The 24,044-nt window shown below is 38.5% G+C and overlaps 1 non-coding gene across 1 annotated transcript; it reads right to left on the bottom strand.

The window, feature by feature from the left end:
• Positions 1-3,644: 3,644 nt before the first annotated feature.
• Positions 3,645-3,751, bottom strand: LOC127077966 (small nucleolar RNA R71). Its single transcript, XR_007787723.1, has one exon. It is a non-coding gene; the product is annotated as a small nucleolar RNA R71 (small nucleolar RNA).
• Positions 3,752-24,044: the final 20,293 nt, after the last annotated feature.

Below are 24,044 nucleotides of genomic sequence, written 5' to 3'. Positions count from 1 at the left end.
TTATATCTCAAGATTCATATCGCATATGACTGCTACATGTGCGCCTATATTCAAGCTTCTTCGGAAAGATCAGTCTTGTGATTGGACCGAAGATTGCCAAAAAGTTTTTAATAGTATAAAAGAGTATCTGCTTGAGTCTTCGATTTTGTCTCCGTCGGTTGAAGGAAGACCTTTGATCATGTAGTTGACTGTGCTTGAAGAAAGTATGGGTTGTGTTTTGGGTGAGAAAGATGAATCTGGAAAAAAAGAATATGCAATTTACTACCTCAGTAAGAAATTCACCGACTGTGAGACTCGGTATTCTATGCTTGAAAAGACTTGTTGCGCATTGGCTTGGGCTGCTAAGCGTCTGCGTCAATATATGTTGAATCATACCACTTGGTTGATATCCAAAATGGATCCAATCAAGTATGTTTTTGAGAAGCCTGCTTTAACTGGGAGGATTGCCCATTGGCAAACGTTGTTATCAGAGTATAATATTGAGTATCGATCTTAAAAAGTAATTAAAGGTAGTCTCTTGGCTGACCATTTGGCCCACCAAACGATTGAAGATTATCAGTCAGTGCAATATGATTTTCCTGATGAAGAGATCTTGTACTTGAAGATGAAAGATTGTAATGAACCATTGCTTGAAGAAGGGCCAGAAACTGGTTCCTATTGGGGCATGGTATTTGATGGAGTAGTTAATTAGTATGGTAATGGCATTGGGGCAGTGATTATTACTCCACAAGGCACACCTTTTCCGTTTATAGCTAGATTGACTTTCAAGTGTACAAACAATATGCCCGAGTATGAAGTTTGCATTATGGGGCTTGAAGAGGCTATTGGTCTCAGAATCAAGTATTTGGTCGGCTATGGAGATTCAACTTTGGTTGTGAATCAAATCAAAGGTGAATAGGAGACGAATCAACCCGGTTTGATACCATATAGAGATTATGCGAGGAGGATTTCAACTTTCTTTACAAAGGTTAAGTTTCACCCTATCCCTCGAGATGAAAACCAGATGGCAGATGCTCTTGCAACATTGGCTTCAATGATTGTGGTAAAATTCTGGAATGAAGTTCCTAATTTGACTGTGATGCATCTTGATAGGCTAGCTCACGTGTTTGTTGTTGAAGAAGTTAAAGATGAGAAGTCGTGGTATTTTGATATCAAGTGTTTTCTCCAAAGTCAGAGTTCCCCATCTCGAGCATCTTTGAAAGATAAGAAGACTTTGAGAAGATTAGCCGACAACTTTGATAACATGAAATAGTATCACATTCTAGGACTCAATTTAATTAAATTATATTATTATTTACTTTAATTTATTTCATTTTATTATATATTACGCGGTATTTTCTTTCTATTTATCTCAGGTGGTTTATTTGAAGCACAAGTAAAAAAGGAAGAAAAGGGGGTGCAAAAAGCAATGAAAAGAAGCAAATATCAAAAGCCAAAGCCCAGCCCAAAAAGCACAGGCGTTGTGCCTGTGACGAGCGTCACAAAGGCTGTAACGAGCGTCACGCTTTGCACACTCCTGTGACGAGCGTCACACATGGTGTGACGGACGTCACACCATTCCCCTATATTTTTGGCACCAGGAACGCAACAGACCACGTTGAAACAGACCACGTTGAAGCTACTTCCACGCTTGACCCTTGGAACGAAAAGACCGTGTACACGGAAAACCCTTGGAAGCAGTTACACAAGTAGCAGTATAAGTAGTAGTTTTTTGGAAAGCTCTCGGTTCCACGCTTTTTCCAGATTTCTTTGCCGTTTTTGCTTTTTCGCATTTTTTCTTTTCCAGCAACTTAAGCATATTTTTACAGCATTACTTGTACGAGTTTTATATTGTTTTCCCTTGCAATTTCTATTTTCCTTTTTAGCATTTAGTTAATTCTTTTTCTCACACTAGTTTCTACACCGGAAACTATTGTGTACCTTTTACCGGATCTAACCTTACGTTAGAATCTAGTTTTTTTTATTCCTTCGCTTTTATTTTTTTCTGCCTGATTGAAGAATTCAAGAACAAATCCAACCGGCCTGTGGTGGAGTGTTCAAGACTGCTATTAAATTTCTCAGGTTCTTTAATTATTGTTTGAATTTATATATGCCCTGTTTTACTGTTTATTTATATTATTTGCCTGAGATGAATCTGTTTATGCATGATAATTATTTAAGTCTGTTTAGCATGTCTGACTGATTTACTTAGGTATCGGTATGTAAAGTAAGCGGAATGAAGGAATCAAAACCAAATTGGTTTAATTAAGTTTAAAATTAAAATCACTTTTTTTACGGTCTCAATTTACAGGTTAATAACAAGGTTTTTGTACGAAAGTAAAAGACATAAAGAAGTTAAAAGCAATAGAGCGAGAGTTTGAGTTTTTGACTGGACAGTGTAAATTGGACATTAATTCTAGATCAGGGCGAGAGCAATTTTTAGAGTTAATTAAATTCTAACCTTTTTCAAAGAGTATTTTTAAAGATTGAATGTGAGGACGAGAGTTAAGCATTTGAATTTAATTATATAACCTAAGTCAACAGAGCGAGAGTTTGAGATAAGGGTGTTTAAACGATTAGTGTTTTCTTAAAAAGAGTTTCTACGGATCCTATTGTTTTCAAAAAGTGGTTTTTGACTTAACTATAAGTGACAGCTACGTTAATATAAAATCATAGTTTATTCAACAGAGCGAGAGTTTGAGATAAGACTTTTAATCAATAGCGTCAACTGAAAAGATTTATTTTAAAACCAAGAAACCAACAAAGAATTGATTCCCTAGTTACGACGAACTACATACCGATATCCGCTTATTAGATATTTATTTTAGATCTTATTTTAGTTCTAGCTTTTCCCCCAAACAATCAAAGTATTACCTGCCTTAGCTTTACGAAGTAACCTTAGATAACGGTATATCGATTCATAAGTCCCTGTGGGATCGATATCTTTTAAAACTACGCGATAGAACTGTGCACTTGCAGTTTGTACCCCAAATTCGACTCATAAAGTCGCGATCAAGTTTTTGGCGCCGTTGCCGGGGACTTTTATTTAGTCGATATCGTAACTCTTCTGTTACGCTGTAGAGACTAAGGCTTTTCTCTTTATTTTCTTTCTTTCGTTGATTTGTATGCCACACACTCGCTCACAAGGCGATCCGTTCTACTTACGAATCAACGATATCGAACTATATCTCTGAGTCTTACGACTAATTCGGGAATATCGTGCTGCAAACAATCTCCCTCCTGTTGAACTTCCTGATTTCAAAAATATTTTCCCTTCGATACCCGAGATGGCAGAACCAGCTCGTGCTCTTAGAGATTACGCCGCTCCATCGCAAGATGAACCGCATTCAAGTATTGCTCCACCCGCAATCGAAGCAAACAACTTTGAACTCAAACCTTCACTGTTGCAGGCAGTACAACAGAACCAATTCTCTGGAAATCCTACCGAGGATCCAAACCTTCATTTATCCGTATTTGTCCAATACGCTGATACTGTTAAAGCTAATGGTGTCACTTCAGAGGCAATTCGACTTCGTCTTTTTCCTTTCTCATTAAGAGATAGCGCTAGAAGATGGCTTCAATATCTTCCTTCCAACTCAGTCACCACATGGAACGAGTTGAAGAAATTTTTTCTTGCTCGATACTTTCCGCCAAGCAAAACAGCTATGTTAAGAGCCCAGATAAATGGATTTAAACAGAAAGATAACGAGTCTCTTTTCGAAGCATGGGAAAGATACAAAGACATGATGAGACTTTGTCCACACCATGGTTTAGAGGACTGGTTAGTAATTCATACCTTCTATAATGGTCTCCTGTACAACACGAGGTTAACAATAGACGCCGCCGCAGGTGGTGCACTAATGAACAAACCTTATGCTGACGCTTACCAACTTATCGAAAGCATGGCTCAAAACCACTATCAGTGGGGAAGCGAACGAATAATGGTAGAAAAACCTCAAACGAAAACTGGCATGTCCGAGATAAGTAACCTTGATCATGTTAATGCAAAAGTGGATGCTCTGGTCCAGAAAATTGAAAGTTTAAATGTATCACCTCCAGCCACCGTAGTTGCCATAACTCAGAATTGCGAAGTCTGTGGAATCCAAGGTCACACTCCTGAAGATTGTCAACTCCTAACAGGAATCCAAGCGGAGCAAGTAAACTATGCCCAAGGAAGCCCCTACTCGCACACCTATAACTCAAATTGGAAGAATCATCCCAATTTTTCATATAAGAGTAATAATGCTTTATACGCACCTGGACAATCTCCAAATCAAGCCCCAGCTATACCTCCGGGATATCAGAAGCCGATCCCATCTACACCTAACAATAACGCCCCTAGGAAATCCAACTTGGAAATCATGATGGAAAACTTTATAGCTTCTCAACAGCAAACCAATAAAGATTTCTTAAACCAGAATGTACACACTAGCGAACAAATTAAACAACTAGCAAGTAAAGTAGATGCCCTGGCTACTCATAACAAAATGCTGGAAACGCAAATTTCACAAGTAGCTCAACAACAAGCGCCTACTGCTGCCCCAACTGGTACATTTCCTGGCCAACCCCAACCTAACCCAAGAAGCCACGCTCATGCAATTATACTGAGAAGTGGAACGGAAGTGGAAGGACCGTCTGACCCAAGGATAGAAAACCAAAACTCTAAAAAGTCAACTGAGGAGGAAAGTGAACCTAAGGAAAAGGAAGAGAGTAACAAGGAAACCGTAGAAAAGAAGGAACCTTATGTACCTCCACCACCTTATAAACCGCCTATCCCTTACCCTCAAAGGCTTATTAAAACCAAAGATGCGGGCCAATTCAAAAAATTTGTTGACCTACTAAAACAATTAAACGTCACAATTCCGTTTACAGAAGCTATTATGCAGATGCCCTCATATGCCAAGTTTTTAAAAGAAATTCTTTCTAATAAAAGGAAACTTGAAGATAGCGAAACCGTTACACTCACCGCTGAATGTAGCGCTATAATCCAGAATATGCCTCCTAAACTTAAAGACCCAGGTAGTTTCTCTATACCCTGTCACATAGGAAAATTTGTCATTGACAAAGCCTTATGCTATTTAGGAACCGGTATTAGTGTTATGCCTTTATCCATATGCAAGAGACTTGAAATGGGAGAATTAAGACCAACTAAAATGTATGTGCAACTAGCAGATCGTTCCGTCAAATATCCTGTAGGAATTCTTGAAAACGTTCCAGTGCGCATAGGTCAATTCTACATTCCAACTGATTTTATAATTATGGATATTAGAGAAGATGAAGTTACACCCATTATACTGGGAAGACCGTTCTTAGCAACTGTCGGTGCAATCATAGACGTAAAACGAGGACGACTCACTTTTGAAGTAGGAGAAGAGAAAATTGAGTTCATTCTTTCCCAATTTTTGAAAGCACCTGCAATAGAAGATACATGTTACTTCATGGATATCATCGATGAATGCATAAAAGAAACGGAGTTAGAAAAAGACAAATCATCTGACTATCTTGTAGAAGACAAACTTAACCAATGTTTAGCAATAACACCGGACCCTACGCAATGCCTTAAGAAACCAACCTTAGACCTGAAAACACTTCCCAAGAATCTGAGATATGAATTCCTAGACTTAGAACTTGAACGACCAGTGATAGTTAATGCTGACATAGGAAGACTCGAAACAGAAAAACTCCTGCATATCTTAAGAAAATATCCAACCGCACTAGGTTACAACATCACCGATCTTAAAGGAATAAGTCCCTCTATTTGTATGCACCGCATCATGCTAGAAGAAGACTGTAAAACTTCTAGGGAACACCAGAGGAGACTAAACTCGATCATGAGTGAGGTAGTGAAGAAGGAAATAACCAAGTTATTAGAGGCAAGTATCATATATCCTATATCTGATAGCAAATGGGTTAGCCCTGTACACGTAGTACCAAAGAAAGGAGGTGTAACAGTCATTGAAAATGAAAAAGGAGAAACTATAACCAAACGAATCGAATCGGGATGGAGAATGTGCATTGACTATAGGAAACTAAACAAAGCAACCCGAAAAGATCATTTCCCTTTACCATTCATTGACCAGATGTTAGAACGATTAGCAAAACACTCTCATTTCTGCTATCTAGACGGTTACTTAGGTTTCTTTCAAATACCAATTCACCCTGATGACCAAGAAAAGACAACGTTCACGTGCCCTTTTGGTACCTTCGCTTATAGACGAATGCCGTTTGGCTTGTGTAATGCTCCTGCAACTTTCCAAAGGTGCATGATGGCAATATTCGCCGATTTTCTAGAAAACATCATGGAAGTATTTATGGATGACTTTTCCGTATGCGGACAAAGCTTTGAAGAATGCCTTGAAAACCTAGAGAGAGTTCTAGAGCGATGTGTAAAAGTAAACCTAGTACTTAATTGGGAAAAATGTCACTTTATGGTACAAGAAGGAATTGTTTTAGGACACATCATCTCGAACAGAGGAATTGAAGTAGACAAGGCTAAAATAGAGGTAATCGAAAATCTTCAACCCCCGAAAACTGTGAGAGAAGTACGAAGCTTCTTAGGACATGCCGGTTTTTACCGACGATTCATTAAAGACTTCTCTAAAATAACTAAACCTTTAACCGGGTTATTAATGAAAGATGCTGAATTCATATTCGATAATAAATGTTCAGAAGCATTTCAAATTCTTAAACAAGCACTGATCTCCGCACCCATAATGCAGACACCAGATTGGAATGAACCATTCGAAATAATGTGTGATGCTAGTGATTACACTGTAGGTGCTGTTTTAGGACAACGGAAGGATAAAAAGCTTCACGTTATATATTACGCAAGTAGAACTCTAGATGAAGCACAAATGAATTACGCCACAACCGAGAAAGAACTTCTAGCAGTAGTGTTTGCGCTAGATAAATTTCGTTCTTACTTGGTCGGAGCCAAAATAATCATCTACACTGACCACGCTGCTATCAAATACCTCTTAACAAAAAAGGATGCTAAACCTAGACTCCTAAGGTGGATCCTTTTGCTACAAGAGTTCGATTTGGAAATCAAAGACAAGAAAGGAACTGAAAACGTAGTAGCAGATCACCTCTCAAGACTTGAGAACCTTGAACCGGAAAGAACATTGATCAACGATGATTTCTCGTACGATAAACTTATAGCTACTTTGGAAGAAATTAACACTGATAAACAGGAAGAAACCACCTTAGCTATATCTGTTACACCGTGGTACGCTGACCTCGGCAATTATTTAGCCGCCGGAATAGTTCCACCTACCTTATCCTACCAACAGAAGAAACGATTCTTCTATGACATAAAACACTATTACTGGGATGACCCCCTACTTTTTAAAAGAGGTCCCGATGGTATTTTCCGTCGGTGTATACCCGAAGAAGAGATAGAAAATATAATCCAACACTGTCACTCCGCTCCTTATGGTGGACACGCAAGTACATCCAAGACCTGCTCTAAAATCCTACAAGTCGGTTTCTATTGGCCAAATATATGGAAGGATGTACATGCAGCTATTAAGAAATGTGACAGATGTCAATGCACAGGAAACATATCTAGACGTGACAAAATGCCACAAAAGGGCATTTTGGAAGTAGAGATTTTCGACGTGTGGGGAATAGACTTCATGGGACCTTTTCCATCCTCTTTCGGTAACAAATACATACTCGTGGCAGTTGACTACGTATCTAAATGGATTGAAGCTATAGCTTCTCCAACAAACAACACACGAGTAGTAACTAGACTCTTTAAGAATATAATATTTCCAAGGTTTGGTGTCCCAAGAATAGTAGTCAGTGATGGTGGATCGCATTTCATATCCAAGGTACTCGAAAAACTACTGCTTAAGTATGGCGTAAGACATAGAGTAGCGACACCTTACCACCCTCAAACCAGTGGGCAAGTGGAAGTGTCTAACAGAGAAATCAAACAGATACTAGAGAAAACAGTCGCCACTTCAAGGAAAGACTGGTCATTGAAATTACCAGAAGCTTTATGGGCTTACCGAACTGCTTACAAAACTCCCATAGGGACAACCCCATTTAAGCTAATTTATGGAAAATCCTGTCACCTCCCGGTAGAATTAGAACATAAAGCCTATTGGGCTATTAAAAATCTAAATTTAAACTATAAAGCCGCCGGCGAAAAGAGAATCCTTGATATAAGCGAATTAGAGGAACTCAGAAGAGACGCTTACGAAAATGCCAAAATCTACAAAGAAAGAACAAAACAATGGCATGACAAGCGCATATCAAGGAAAATCTTCAAACAAGGCGATACAGTCCTTTTATTTAACTCCAGACTAAAGTTATTCCCGGGAAAACTACGATCTAGATGGTCAGGTCCTTTTCAAATCACCAATGTTTTTCCCAATGGAGCAATAGAAATTAAAGGCAAATCTATGGAACCATTTACCGTAAACGGGCAACATCTAAAACATTATCACTATGCAGAAAACACTGAAGATTCGCAAGTCTTGCACTTAGACGAAATGCCTCAAGAAATTATAGATTATAATTGATAGTTTTTATGTCGAGCTTGCGACATTAAACAAAGCGCTTAGTGGGAGACAACCCACAAATATTTTATTATTTTATTCTATTATTATTTTTCTATTTCTTCCTTAATTATTCTTTTAATTTTTGTTTAGTATTCATTCTTAATTTATTTTTATTTATTAAAAACTTTTCGCTTCTTCTTTTGGCATTTGGCCAAATCCTGACTAAAACTCTTGTTTTTCTTTTCTCTAGCTAACACTAACCTGATGGGACAAATTGATCGTATGGGTATCAAATTCAGAGGAACAGCTCAGAAACAAAAGTTTGAGGAACTAGCCACGAGAGAGATGCTACCTAGTCTGTATGCTGATGACTGGGCAATGAATGCCCTTGGACTAAGACAAAGTGTCCTGTATTTGCTGAGTCAGATAGGGTGGGAAACCGCTCCTATCCGTAGACAATTTGTCACTTACCGGAGACTGACTCTAGAATTCCTTAGTTCTCTGATCTATCTACCCAGCCATGGAAAAGGAATAAGCAGAGGTTTCATCCAGTTCAGAATGTTTAACATGGAGTACCAATTTAATATTCAAGATTTTACCAACCTTTTAGGTTTCCCTACATCCTTTGACACATTCACAGTTAGCCAAGAAGAACTTTTTGAATATAGAGAACTTGAACACTTTGGGGGTAACTTGACTGGAAATGACGATCCCGAGGAACATGAGTTTCTCTCTGGAAACATACATAACCCGGCCTTCCGTTATTTCCATAAGATCCTGACCCACACCTTATTTGGGAAGAAGCCAAACAGTACCACAGTTTCACGTGATGAACTCTTCATCATATTTTGTGCTTCCCAGAACCGTCCAGTAAATGGTGCCACTTTTATGTTGGCAAATTTAGACCACCTTATCCAAGATGAACGAGCACCAATTCGAATAGGAGGTTTGATAACCATGATTGGTAATGCTATCGGATTACGTCAGCCTATGCTTGACTTAAGCCCTTTTTGCGGCATTACTACTATGAGTATACCCTTCCTCTTCAACACTATGTTTATAGCAAACCTAGGATCTGATGAGTTTGAGCTTATAATTAATAACCAAGTTCTTTGCCTATTCACCATGCCCGATCCTAGGACTAGTGTTCATAACCGCAATAACTGGCTCTACAATCTGAACGAAACCCCCTCTCCTGCTAGATCCACTGAATCCATCCAGGACTATGAGATTTGTGATGACCTGATTCCTTATGCTGAATCAGACCCTCAGACACCATCTGGTTATTATAATATTGATCCTCCTCCTCAACCTGTTCAGACCGAAGAATCGGCAATACCCGACCTTAGACATCATATGCCCGGAACTGATTATAACACTGCCATTGAAGCTTTGATGTCAGAACAAGACGCCCTCAGAGAAGAGTTCACTAGCTTGAGACACGAATTTCTGGGATACATGAACAGTATGACAAATCAGTTTCACGAGTTACTATACCGTGTTAACTCCTTTGCTCCTCCGGCCAGAGATCGTGCAGATGGATAGAAGTCGTTTTTCTTAGTTATCTAGCTTTAGTTAGTTTTATTATTTAATGTTATTTCAAATTATGTTCGTATTTGTTTCTCTTTCGCATTTTTGTTTTTCTCTATTGTTACATTATGATTATTTTATGAAGCTATTGAATTATCCTATTTTATTATGAATTATGCAATATTTATCAAAAAATGCTCTCTACTGTTGCTGCCTACATAAATTATTAACAATATAATACATTTATGCACTATTATACAAAGTAGAATAGCATGCAGGAAATTTAAATAGCAAAATAAAATAATCTGAAGCAAAACAAAATAAATAATAAAAAAAATTAAATTACCAAAATTATTCTGAAGAACGCTAGCAGAACCTTGCCAAAAAGACTGTGTGACGAGCGTCACACATTCTATCACGGACATCACACAAAGTGCCTGTGACGCCCGTCATGCTCCTGTAACGAGCGAAACGCCATGTTAACGTTACAAAGACCGTTGGAGACGAACGTTACAACCCTACAACTTTTTACCTTCCCCATTTATTCACATTTACCCACATTTATTCACTTTTCAACCACTCCCTTTCCAACTTCAAAAATTTTCCTATAAACACCCACCATACCTTTCTTCCAAAACCACAACTATTCTATACAATCAAATATATTTTCTTTTTCTTTCCTAATTACTTCTTCCAACTCATTCATCAGTGTGGCGGGAAATCAAAATTTCGGAAATATCATCTTCCGATCCGAAGATGATAATTATCAAAGGGAGCAATTCGAGCGCTTTCAGCAACGAGGTGTCACTTCTACCAGGTATCCTGATTCAACTTGTTTACAACAATTAGGATTACTTCAAGGTATCGAGTGGATGCTCCGCCTTGCCGATCTAACCTTTCTATGCACGCATAATCAACCCACCTACCCATCCCTAACCTTAGAATTCTTACGTTCATATGCGTACAACACTCCCACCGGTGAGGACGAATTCTTAACCGGTACCGCAACCTTCCGTACGTTCAATACCGAGTACTCCCTATCCCAAAACCAATTGAGTACCATGCTACAATTCCCCATAGAAGGTCAAGTCTACCCCAGAATCCCTCCAAACCTAAATTGGAGCACAGTTGCTGCTTTCGACCTCTTTAGGAAAATATCCGGTGTATATGCCAACAACTGGGAAGAGCTCCTTGTTTCTCATATACATAACCCAACTATCCGGTACTTTATCCGCATCCTACAAAACACAGTTTTTGGAAGACCGAACAACAGCAAGGTCAACGCAAAGGAACTATTCTTCCTCGAATGCGTCTTCGAACCGAATGCTAAGGTAAACGCCGCCTCCTTCCTATTTCATCATATCCGCACCTTATGTGCTAGAGGCCGTCAACCTTTTGTAATTGGTGGATTAATCACCACCATAGCACTTGGCTTAAACCTAGGGGACCGACTCCAAACTTTAGAATCTTTACCTCCCCTCTTTATGGATATAGGCTACTGTAGGTCCAGCCGCCTAATTAAGAATCGGGTAGGCGGAAAATATTACCTTATGGTGAATAACCAGGCAGTCCCAAGCGTTGTTCTACCCAACATTGCCTTAACCGATGTCACCAATCCCAACCGCCACCTCTATGATCTGAATGCTCCCGAAGCTACCGAGCCTTCACATACAAACCCGTCTGCAGACGAGTTCGAAAAAATGGAGCAAGGTGATAACGCTCCTGCACAACAATCAGTCCCGCTCAACCCTTCCGATACTGCAGCTGGCCCATCCTCCCGACGTCGTCGACGAAGAAGGCCTGCAACCAACGACGACATCATGGATGCTATTGATGGTATGCAAGCACAGAATCTCGAAATGATACAAATGATGCGCCAAATGCAACAACAGTAGGAAGAGAGGAATGCCATAACCGACCAGCGGTTCACTGATTTGCTTAGCAGGTTCGACAACTTAGAAGTGCGTCAAAGATCACCAGGACCAAGAACAAGAGGCGGCAGGCAACCTTAACTTTAGTTTCTTTTTCTTTTCCTTTTATTCCTTTCTTTTTGTAATTCATTTTTTCCTTCAAACATTGAGGACAATGTTTCATTCGAGTATGGGGGGGAAAACCATGTTCTCTCCATCCTCCTTTTTCCTTTTCAAGTATGTATCTTTCTTTTCATTGTTATTTCCCTTATAAAAAAAAATATAATAAAATAATATTTCTTATAATATAGATTTATTTTAAGTTAAGTCCCAAATGTGAAAACCTTCTATTACCTATTCCCTTCAATTTTCATGAGCCATAACAAAAATTCATCACACTTAATAAGTATAAAGGTCGCTTATTTCTATAAAACTTGAGTGAAATCAAGACAAAAATTATTACCATAACAACGCTCTAAGAACCTCAACATGTTAGATCAGGATAAGTACCTATTATACCAATCCCTTGAACTTTTAGTTTTATAGTAACCCCGAGTAGTTTATACGAGAAGTCAGCACCATCTTAATAGCAAACTACGTGGAGAGCCGATGAATATAAGTGAATGATTCCCAAAGTAACATAAAAAATATATATATATCAGGAAATGCACTAATTAAGTTAGGTGATCCTTACCAGATCATTTAATCTAAAGGTTGCAGATCATACAAAAGCATAATATGAAAGATCCATTATGAGTTGGTTCAGCAGGTATCTGGTACTGAACTTGGTAGGGCGGACTACGGTCCGATCCCCCGCAATTTGCAATGGATTGAATAACGAAGTTATCCGACTTATGTACCAGAACTTCTAGCTAAAAAGGGATCAGAATCACTAACCGGTTACTCCACTATGTGCGCGAAAAGATAAAGGGCTTAATGTGATTACGCTAGAATGAAAACGGGTGAAATAAGAGTAAAGGAACTAGGATAGCTATAATGGCATTACTCGAACTGGTTTGCATAAGGTGAGGTTATCTGAGGTTGTGACGGTGGTTGTTGATGTCAAGATTAAAACCAAGTTACTTCTAAACAAGGTTTACATGCAACCTAGTACGAATTGATGTGTGTTTCGAAATTTCATCTGGCTAAATTTTTTAAAACAAGTTCTATACTGTATTTTGCTTGAGGACAAGAAAAGATCTAAGTATGGGGGAGTTTGATAACATGAAATAGTACCACATTCTAGGACTCAATTTAATTAAATTATATTATTATTTACTTCAATTTATTTCATTTTATTAGATATTACGCGGTATTTTCTTTCTATTTATCTCAGGTGGTTTATTTGAAGCACAAGTAAAAAAGGAAGAAAAGGGGGTGCAAAAAGCAATGAAAAGAAGCAAATATCAAAAGCCAAAGCCCAGCCCAAAAAGCACAGGCGTTGTGCCTGTGACGAGCGTCACAAAGGCTGTGACGAGCGTCACGCTTTGCACACTCCTGTGACGAGCGTCACACATTGTGTGACGGACGTCACACCATTCCCCTATATTTTTGGCACCAAGAACGCAACAGACCACGTTGAAACAGACCACGTTGAAGCTACTTCCACGCTTGACCCTTGGAACGAAAAGACCGTGTACACGGAAAACCTTTGGAAGCAGTTACACAAGTAGCAGTATAAATAGTAGTTTTTTGGAAAGCTCTCGGTTCCACGCTTTTTCCAGATTTCTTTTCCGTTTTTACTTTTTCGCATTTTTTCTTTTCCAACAGCTTAAGCATATTTTTACAACATTACTTGTACGAGTTTTATATTGTTTTCCCTTGCAATTTCTATTTTCCTTTTTAGCATTTAGTTAATTCTTTTTCGCACAATAGTTTCTACACCGGAAACTATTGTGTACCTTTTACCGGATCTAACCTTACGTTAGAATCTAGTTTTTTTTATTCCTTCGCTTTTATTTTTTTCTGCCTGATTGAAGAATTCAAGAACAAATCCAACCGGCCTGTGGTGGAGTGTTCAAGACCGCTATTAAATTTCTCAGGTTCTTTAATTATTGTTTGAATTTATATATGCCCTGTTTTACTGTTTATTTATATTATTTGCCTGAGATGAATCTGTTTATGCATGATAATTATTTAAGTCTGTTTAGCATGTCTGACTGATTTACTTAGGTATCGGTATGTAAAGTAAGCGGAATGAAGGAATCAAAACCAAATTGGTTTAATTAAGTTTAAAATTAAAATCACTTTTTTTACGTTCTCAATTTACAGGTTTAATAACAAGGTTTTTGTACGAAAGTAAAAGACATAAAGAAGTTAAAAGCAATAGAGCGAGAGTTTGAGTTTTTGACTGGACAGTGTAAATTGGACATTAATTCTAGATCAGGGCGAGAGCAATTTTTAGAGTTAATTAAATTATAACCTTTTTCAAAAAGTATTTTTAAAGATTGAATGTGAGGACGAGAGTTAAGCATTTGAATTTAATTATATAACCTAAGTCAACAGAGCGAGAGTTTGAGATAAGGGTGTTTAAACAATTAGTGTTTTCTTAAAAAGAGTTTCTACGGATCCTATTGTTTTCAAAAAGTGGTTTTTGACTTAACTATAAGTGACAGCTACGTTAATATAAAATCATAGTTTATTCAACAGAGCGAGAGTTTGAGATAAGACTTTTAATCAATAGCGTCAACTGAAAAGATTTATTTTAAAACCAAGAAACCAACAAAGAATTGATTCCCTAGTTACGACGAACTACATACCGATATCCGCTTATTAGATATTTATTTTAGATCTTATTTTAGTTCTAGCTTTTCCCCCAAACAATCAAAGTATTACCTGCCTTAGCTTTACGAAGTAACCTTAGATAATGGTATATCGATTCATAAGTCCCTGTGGGATCGATATCTTTTAAAACTACGCGATAGAACTGTGCACTTGCAGTTTGTACCCCAAATTCGACTCATAAAGTCGCGATCAAACTTCTACCTAAACAGGGATGTGTTGTACAAGAGAAGTTTTGATATGGTTTTGCTCATATGCGTGGATAGACACGAAGTAGACGTCTTGATGACTGAAGTCCATGAAGGTTCCTTTGGTACTCATTCCAATGGACATGTTATGGCTAAGAGATGTTGAGAGCAGGTTACTATTGGCTGACAATGGAATCTGACTGTTGCGAATTTGTGAAGAAATGCCACAATTGTCAAATATATGCAGACAAGATTCATGTTCCTCCTACACTGTTGAATGTCATTTCCTCCCCATGGCCCTTCTCCATGTGGGGAATTGATATGATTGGTATGATTGAACCCAAAGCTTCGAATGGAAATCGTTTCATTTTGGTGGCTATTGATTACTTCACAAAGTGGGTTGAAGCGGCATCGTATGCAAATGTGACCAAGCAAGTTGTTGTAAGGTTTCTCAAGAATCAGATTATATGCCGTTATGGTATGCCAAGTAAGATCATTACTGATAATGGGTCGAACTTGAATAATAATATGGTAGAAGCTCTTTGCAAAGATTTCAAGATTGCACATCATAATTCTTCTCCCTACAGACCTAAGATGAATGGGGCTATTGAAGTTGCGAATAAGAACATCAAGAAGATCATTCAGAAAATGGTTGTGACGTACAAAGATTAGCATGAGATGCTCATTTTTGCTTTGCACAGGTACCGTACATCTGTCTGCACTTCAACAGGGGAAACCCCCTTCTCACTTGTTTATGGCATGGAAGTTATGCTTCTAGTGGAGGTTGAGATCCCATTATTACGTGTCTTGATGGAAGCCAAGTTGACAGAAGTTGAATGGTGTCAGACCAGATATGACCAACTGAACTTAATTGAAGAGAAGAGGTTGACTGCCATGTGTTATGGCAAGTTATACCAGCAAAGAATGAAGAAATCATTTTATAAGAAGGTCAGACCTCGTATGTTCAGAGAAGGTGACCTTGTGCTCAAGAAGATTTTATCTTTCAAACCAGATGTTAGGGGAAAATGGACTCTAATAACGAAGGCCCATATGTTGTGAAGAAAGCCTTTTCAGGCGGTGCTTTGGTTCTTACAGCTATGGATGGCAAAGAGTTCACGCGTCCTGTGAACGTTGATGCAGTCAAGAAATACTTCGCCTAGAAAGAAAAAAACATCTCGCTAAGTCGAAAACCCGAAAGGGCGGCTTAGGGAAAAATGAGCATCTCGGTGGATTGAAAACCCAAAAGGGCGATCCAGGCAAATGTTAGAGACATAAAACAGAAAATTTATCCTAATAAATTGAGTACCTTGGGGAAATTTATGCAAAACTTAGGGATTATGGCAAGTAACTGCATCCTGTGGATCTTAAGTTTTGAAGACATTCTTGAGCACATCATTGGGTTCTGATTCATCATTCTCAACCGAAGCCAAAAGTACAGGGGATATTAAAGTTGGTAGAAGGATCAGGGATTATTATATTAAATGTAGCCCTTTTCCATGTAAATTACCATTTTTCAACTTTTATAAAGATCTATGGAGTCTTGTCATTTACAGACTACCATTCTATTAAATAAAGTTGAGCTTTTTATCCAATCGTTTCTACTCTTATTTATTTCAGCTAAATAGAATTAAATTTTAGATGATCATTTTGAAATTGAATTTAATAATTAAAATCATGTTTTTCTTAAATAATAAAACAAATTACTTTTTAAGAGCATGTCGATGTCAGTAAGGAATATCAACAGCGGTCTAAGAACAGGTGAGCCGTAAAATGTGAAGCATTGTTGGTTTTCCCCAAGCAGTTGGCGTGATCTCTATTTCCTCCCAAGCGATAATTCAGCATCTCTGGCCGAGTTTTGTTGATTTTCCCTCAGCCGAGTTTGTATTTTCCTCCCTTGAGTTGTAGGCGCCTTTCCTCAGCAGTTTGCATAGGCTTATCACAAATTGTTACTCCCCTCATCAGAGTATATGATTGATCCCTGCTAGCATTGATTTTTGAGCAATTATTTTGTCCTATGCAAGGTTGTTTCCGATTTGATATGGTGTTGACCTAAAATTCCCCGCAGAGTTGATGGTGCAGATCCTCGGTAGATCTTTCCTTTTCCCCAGCTAGGGTCGAACCTTTGAGAAGATTCATGTTCACCTGTAACATCTCCTTCTCTAGTTGATGCCTCCATCTTGTTGAGATTGGCTGAGTGTTGTATCGATGGTTCATATCATTGAAATTTGTATCCTTCGTGATTGTTTCGTCAGCATAATCATCAAATATATATATATATATATATATATATATATATATATATATATATATATATATATATATATATATATATATATATATATATACATATATATATATATATATATATATATATATACATATACATTCCTAGATTCCATTATTGCATTATTATTGCACTTTGTCTTTCATTGTTTCTCTGATCTTCTACTATGGTGGTATCCTCTCCCCACACAGATTTGGTATGTCTGTCCTTGTCCAATTATAGAGTGTCAGCCCTTTAAGCAGAAATAATTGAACCTTTATCATTCCCCAATAAGTTATTTCCTCGTGGATGATCATTATTCCAACTTCCTCTCCAGTTGAGTATCTGGATGGAACCACTCCCCCTGAGTTATATCGTCATTGGGTTGAGCCTTTGATTGAACTTTTTCTTTCTAGCTCTTACCCAGATAGATGCTTTTGGCCCCTTGAGAGTCTATTACCTAGTAACTGGTAATGTTCTTCTCGATTTGTGAGTACTTTACTCTTGTGCAATACCTGATAATAATAATTGAGTTCCTCTTATTTTCTCTCCAACAGATCCATTTTCACGTTTCCCTGGAAAGTCTATCCTTGATATGTTCATCCTAACCGATGGCAGATATTCTTTCCTTTTGAGTCTATCCTTGATATGCTCATTCTAACCGGTGACGGATATTCTCGCCTTGGTATTCTACCCATTAAAAAGGTAGTTGTAATCCCTATTTCATTCCCCAAAGGGTTAATCCTTGATATGTTCATCCTAACTGATGATGGGTTTCCTCCTCTTGGCGGTCTTCTGCCCAATAACTGGTAGTTGTAAATCCTATTTCCCCTTGACGGATATTCCCTTTTTGGTATTATGTCCAGTAATTGATAGATATAATTCCTATTTCTCACCTCGGAGTCTATCCTTGATATTGTTGGTTCTAAGTGTTGGCAGCAATTTTGGTAAAACAAAGAGTGTTCACAAGATGTTGCATGTGATGTCTTAACATAAGATATCTTATACCTGCTGGAGGTTTAAAAACATAATTATGCAGGATTGCTTCAGGATGTCATACACGATGTCATGACATCTGATATTATGTATCTGCTGGATATTTAAAATGGAATTATGCCGGATTGTTCCAGGATGTCAGACCCAATGTCATGACATCTGTACACAGAACATTCAGTCTGAATATTATGTGTTATGTCATTGCGCTTTTAATGGCAATCTATGTTTGATTGATGAGTTAATTGCAAGCGCAATCAATCAATGATTACAACGTGATTTAACTTATTTTCCAAAGAGATCTAACTAACTGTCATAAGAAGATTTGAATGGAAAATAGTTTTAGGGTTTTTATGATGTCCAAGCTTAGCTGAATGCTTCTATAAAAAGGACATGGAAAACCTGATTTGATACACAAGAAATACATAACGAAATATTGAGAGAGAATAAGGGTTTGTGTCTTGTGTGGTCGTGTGACTTGTAAGCCATTCAATTCATTCATAGATGATTGAATTGGTCTGATTTTTGAGTTGTAATTTGTCACTCAAATCTTTTAAGCATGAGTGTGTGTCTACTTGATTGAAGCTGCTAAGTAAAATCAAGTGTGTGTCTATGAAGAGTGTCTTCTTTTCATAGTAATTCTTGTTTAATATCACGGGTGTGATTGAGGGGGAGTGAGTGGGATCTCATATCTAAGAGTTCTTAGGTAGAAGTCATACGGGTAGAGATTAGGTGAAAAAGACTATAACTTGTGTAGTTTACTGAGAGTCTTTGAACTGATTCTATTTAGTGGATTTCTTTCCTGGCTTGGTAGCCCCCAAACGTAGGTGAGTTGCACCGAATTGGGTTAACAATTGCTTGTGTCTCTTGCATTACTATTCTTTATCTTTATCATGTTTGTGTTATTCATATATTAGTGTCGTGACATTACCTTTGACATCTCATATCTGATACCAGAATTTCAATTGGTATCAGAGCAGGCATCCTGCTCTGGTTCTGGGTGAGATCTAGGGACGATACTTTCTGGTACCATGGATAGAGATGGAGGATCTGTTCACAGGCCACCAATTTTGGATGGATCTAACTATGACTATTGGAAACCTCGAATGGTAGCTTTCCTAAAATCTCTTGATAATAAGGCTTGGAAGGCTATGTTAACAGGCTGGGAACATCCAGTAATTACTAAGGAAGGAGAAGCCACAACTGATAAGAAACCCTAAGAACAATGGTCCAAGGAGGAGGATGATCTAGCCCTTGGAAATTCTAAAGCATTGAATGCAATATTCAATGGAGTATACAAGAATATCTTCAGATTGGTAAACAACTGTGAGGTGGCTAAAGATGCTTGGGACATTCTCAAGACCACTCATGAAGGCACCTCTAGAGTGAAGATGTCTAGATTGCTGCTGCTCACTACCATGTTTGAAAATTTAAGGATGAAAGAAGATGAAAATATTCATGAATTTCACATGAATATCTTTGAAATTGCCAATGCCTCTGGAGCTCTGGGAGAAAAGATGTCAGATGAAAAGTTAGTAAGGAAAATACTTAGGTCACTCCCTAAGAGATTTGCTATGAAGGTGACAGCCATAGAAGAATCTCAAGACATCTCAAATATGAGAGTTGATGAGCTAATTGGATCCCTCCAAACATTTGAGATGGGAATGTGTGATGGATCTGAAAAGAAAGCCAAGAGCATAGCCTTCATGTCAAACACCGAAGGGGAAGATGAGGAAGGTGGTCAAGATATTGATGAAGATTTGGCAAATGATGTAGCAATGGTGGGAAGACAGTTCAAGAGACTTATGAAAAAGATGGATGTAAGATCTAAGGCAAATGTCAAGAACATCACATCTGACATCAGTAAATCCAACAATATTGGAAGAAGGACAAGGTCAGATGAAAAGCCCAAAGAAGGAAAAGAAGTTCAGTGCTATGAATGTGATGGGTATGGTCACATTAGAACTGAATGTGGGACCTACCTCAAGAAACGGAAGAGGAGTCTTGCTTCCACTTGGTCTGATGAAAGTGAAACAGAAGAAGCTGCAAATCATGTGACTGCATTGATTGGAAGATTGGGTTCTGATGGAGATTCAAGTGATGATGAAGTAACCTTTGAAGAGTTGGCCACTACCTACAGAGAGTTGTGTCACAGAAGTGCAGAAGTGTGCAGACAAGTTGAAAGTCAGAAGAAAGTGATAGCTCAGTTGGAGAATAAGAAGGGAGAACATATGGAAACCATCTCCAGGTTTAAGACTGAAGTTGTACTCTTACATTCTAAACTGGATGAGATGACCAAGTATGTAAGAATGCTTAACAATAGATCTGACACCTTAGACAAGATTCTCCAGACTGATCAAACAACAGGAGACAAATCTGGCATTGGGTTCAATGAATTTAAGGCTGAGTGCAGTTACACTGGTGGCAAACGTAAATCCAAACTCAAGGGCAGCCATATTAGAACCAAACCTGAGATGTCACACCATATGTCACAAATTTGTAAGGGAAGATAGCAGAAAGGGAAACACCAAAGATGGAGATGCCATTACTGTGGAAAACTTGGCCACAAAAAGCCCTTATGCTATAAGCTGTATGGTTATCCTAGCCCTGTTCATCAGCAGACTCACCATCAACCTAGACCCAAACATCACAGGCATGTCAACAAAAAGCAATGGGTTACCTAATACTAATGTTACAAGTCTAATAGTTCACACTTCCTTCAGAGTCTCAGCCAAAGAAGATTGGTATTTTGACAGTGGGTGCTCCAGACACATGACTGGAAACAAAGACCTGCTAACTGGCCTTAATCCTCATTCCACAAGCTATGTAACCTTTGGTGATGGAGAAAAGGGTGAAATCAAGGGGATATGTAAGCTTGATTACCATGGAGTTCCTGAACTTGACAAGGTCCTACTTGTTAAGGGCTTGACTGCAAATCTAATAAGCATCAGGCAACTATGTGATCAAGGTCTAAATGTTAACTTCACTAAAACTGAATGTTTGATTACTAACAAAGAAAGTGAAGTGATCATGAAAGGAGTCAGGACCAAAGACAACTGTTACATGTGGAGCTCTCATATTGGTTATTCCTCAAAGTGTACCTTAGTCAAAGAAGAAGGAGTGAAGACATGGCATCAAAGTTTGAGACATCTGCATCTTAATGGGATGAAGATGATTATATCTGTTAGAGGAACTCCCAAATTAAAGATTGATGAAAGAAAAGTCTGTGGGAAATGTCAGACAAGGATGTCACACCAGAAACTCAGACATGACATCACTTCCAAAGGTTTGAAACTCCTCCATATGGATTTAATGGTACCCATGCAGGTGGAAAGTCCTGGTGGGAAGAAGTATGCAGTGGTGCATGACTTCCCCAGATACACCTGGATCAATAACAAATCTGATGTGCTTGAAGTCTTCAAAGATTTTTGTCTAAAACTTCAAGAAGATACAAGGGAAGATGGGAGGTCAGATCAAATGGTAGAACATGTTGTTAGACAAATACAGTCTAAGATTGAGATGAGCCTTATTGGACTTGGACTACAAGTCAAGTAGATAGAAAAGTCTATTTTTCTATTTCAAAACAAATATGCCAAGAACAAGGATAAGAAGGTTGTCATGGTGAATGCGGATCATAAAAGGACACCTGCTCCTACACATTTGGAAGATGAAAATGGTGTTTGTGCTATATATCAAGCTGAATACATAGCAGCTGGAAGTAGCTGTTCTCAACAGGGTTGGTTGAAACAGCTGTTGACTGAATCCAATGTCACACACGATTTTATGACATTGTACTATGACAACCTGAGTGCCATAACTATTTCCAAAAATCCTATTCAACACAGCAAGACTAAACACATTGATATTTGTCAACACTTCATTAGAAAATTTGTGGAAGAGAAAATCATAGCACTGAAGCATGAAATGCAATTAGCTGACAAATTTACAAAGGCTTGGGATGCTATTCAGGTTGAATATTTAAGAGGAAAATTGGGGATGTGGATTCATGAGAATTTATAGCAATTAAAGTGGAGTGGAAAAGGTAATAAAAATATTGTCTGCCCACTTAAAAGAAAGCGCCACATTTATGGTAAATCATTACCTAGTATTGGAACTAGTATCTATGTCATTTCCACACGCTACCTTAACACAACCATTTCCATCTTCATCCAACTTCTCAGACAGTCTCTGCTAGGGCAAAAAGGTTTCTCTCAAAAGTTCAACAAAATGTCACAACATCCCTCACCCTCAGGATCAAAGCCCATTCACAAAGCAAGAACTCCCTCCATGGAGTTTCTGGATGAAGATATTTTGGAGGTTATTCCCCTCTTTGTTATTCCAGGCGACGCCCCTGGCCCTTCTTCCACGGCTGGAAATAATCAAGGTAACTTTCCTGATAACCCTCCTCCTAAGGATGACATGCACTATACAGATCGTGTCATTAGGAACCTGGTAACTAGGATTCTAAACGAGGGGAATGTAGTCAAGGGTGTTTCGACCCCTCTGTCCAGAAGGGACCCCTCACCTGAGGTGGAAACCCAAACAGAGAAAGATGATGACTCATCTAGATCAGAGAAAGACATTGCTGCTGAGGGGTTATGCTCTCTAGGTAAACCCTTGCCTAGTAAGAAACTAGTAGATGTTTCTCATGAAACAGCCGAGAATGTTATTAATCTGGAGGAAGAGAGTTCAAAAGAATAAGACGACACCTTGGTCCATCATGTGAAACCAAATGTTGCAAAGAAACTGAAGACAAGGAAAGGGAAGACTGTGGCTGAGATGTTGACATCCAGAAAAGGTAAGAAGGTTGCTAGTGTAGGACCCTCCAAATCATGGAGTAAAGTAGAGGTTAAGAAGAGTAAGGTCAGAGAGAGTTCTGACTCTGAAGAGGATGTCGAAGACGATGTCTCAAACATCTCTCCTGCTAAAAGGAATACTGTTAAGAAGTCTCCAGCCAAGGTTGCAGTTGTGCATTTGGACAACATTTCCTTCCATCTGGAAGATGGTACTGCCAAGTGGAAGTTTGTTATTCAAAGGAGAGTTGCAATTGAGAGGGAGCTAGGGAAGGAGGCTGTAGAAGTGAAGGAATTTATGGAATTGATTAAGACTGTTGGTCTGATGGAAACTGTTGTTGCTTTGCCCCAATGCTTTTAAGGGTTAGTGAAAGAGTTTGTTGTGAATATCCCAGAGGATATTTTTGACAAGAGTAGCAAGGAATTCTGCAAGATCTTTGTGAGAGGTAGATGTGTAAGGTTCTCCCCGGCCATAATCAATAAGTTCCTAGGGAGAGGAACTGAAGGAGGTTTGGAGTTAGAGGCTACAGACAATGAAGTCTGTAGGACTATTACTGCTGGTCAAGTCAAGGAATGGCCTAGCAGGAAGCATCTATCAACTGGCAAGCTAACTATTAAATATGCCATATTGCACAAGATTGGTTCATCCAACTGGGTGCCAACAAACCATATCTCAACCATCTCTAATGGTATTGGAAGAATCATCTATGATATTGGAACCAGGCTCAACTTTGATTTCAGAAGGTTTATGTTTGAACAGATTGTTAGACATGCCTCCACTAATGCAGTAAAGCTGCATATTGCCTTTCCATCTATCATTTGTGGAATTATCTTGAGCCAGCAACCTGGTATTCTAAACACAAGTGATATTCCCAGCAGAAGGAAACCTCCATAGTCCATTCACTACAAGCTATTTGAAGGGAGTCATGTCAATGATGTTGTCATGACATCTGCAAGGAAGGAGCCAGCCTCTCAAGGTGGCTTGATTGCTCAATTGAAGGAAACTTGTAAGGAGCTGGATACTGGTATTAGGGTTGCCAAGGCTAGGAAGGAGGCTTTAGAGGTTCTCATTAGTAGCTTGGAGCAGGAAGAGATGG

This window comes from Lathyrus oleraceus, chromosome 4 (assembly GCF_024323335.1).
Source record: "Lathyrus oleraceus cultivar Zhongwan6 chromosome 4, CAAS_Psat_ZW6_1.0, whole genome shotgun sequence".
In the NCBI taxonomy this organism is placed as follows: domain Eukaryota; kingdom Viridiplantae; phylum Streptophyta; class Magnoliopsida; order Fabales; family Fabaceae; genus Lathyrus; species Lathyrus oleraceus.
The sequence above is the reverse complement of the archived record's forward strand: the minus strand, read 5'-3'. Positions and strand labels throughout refer to the sequence as shown.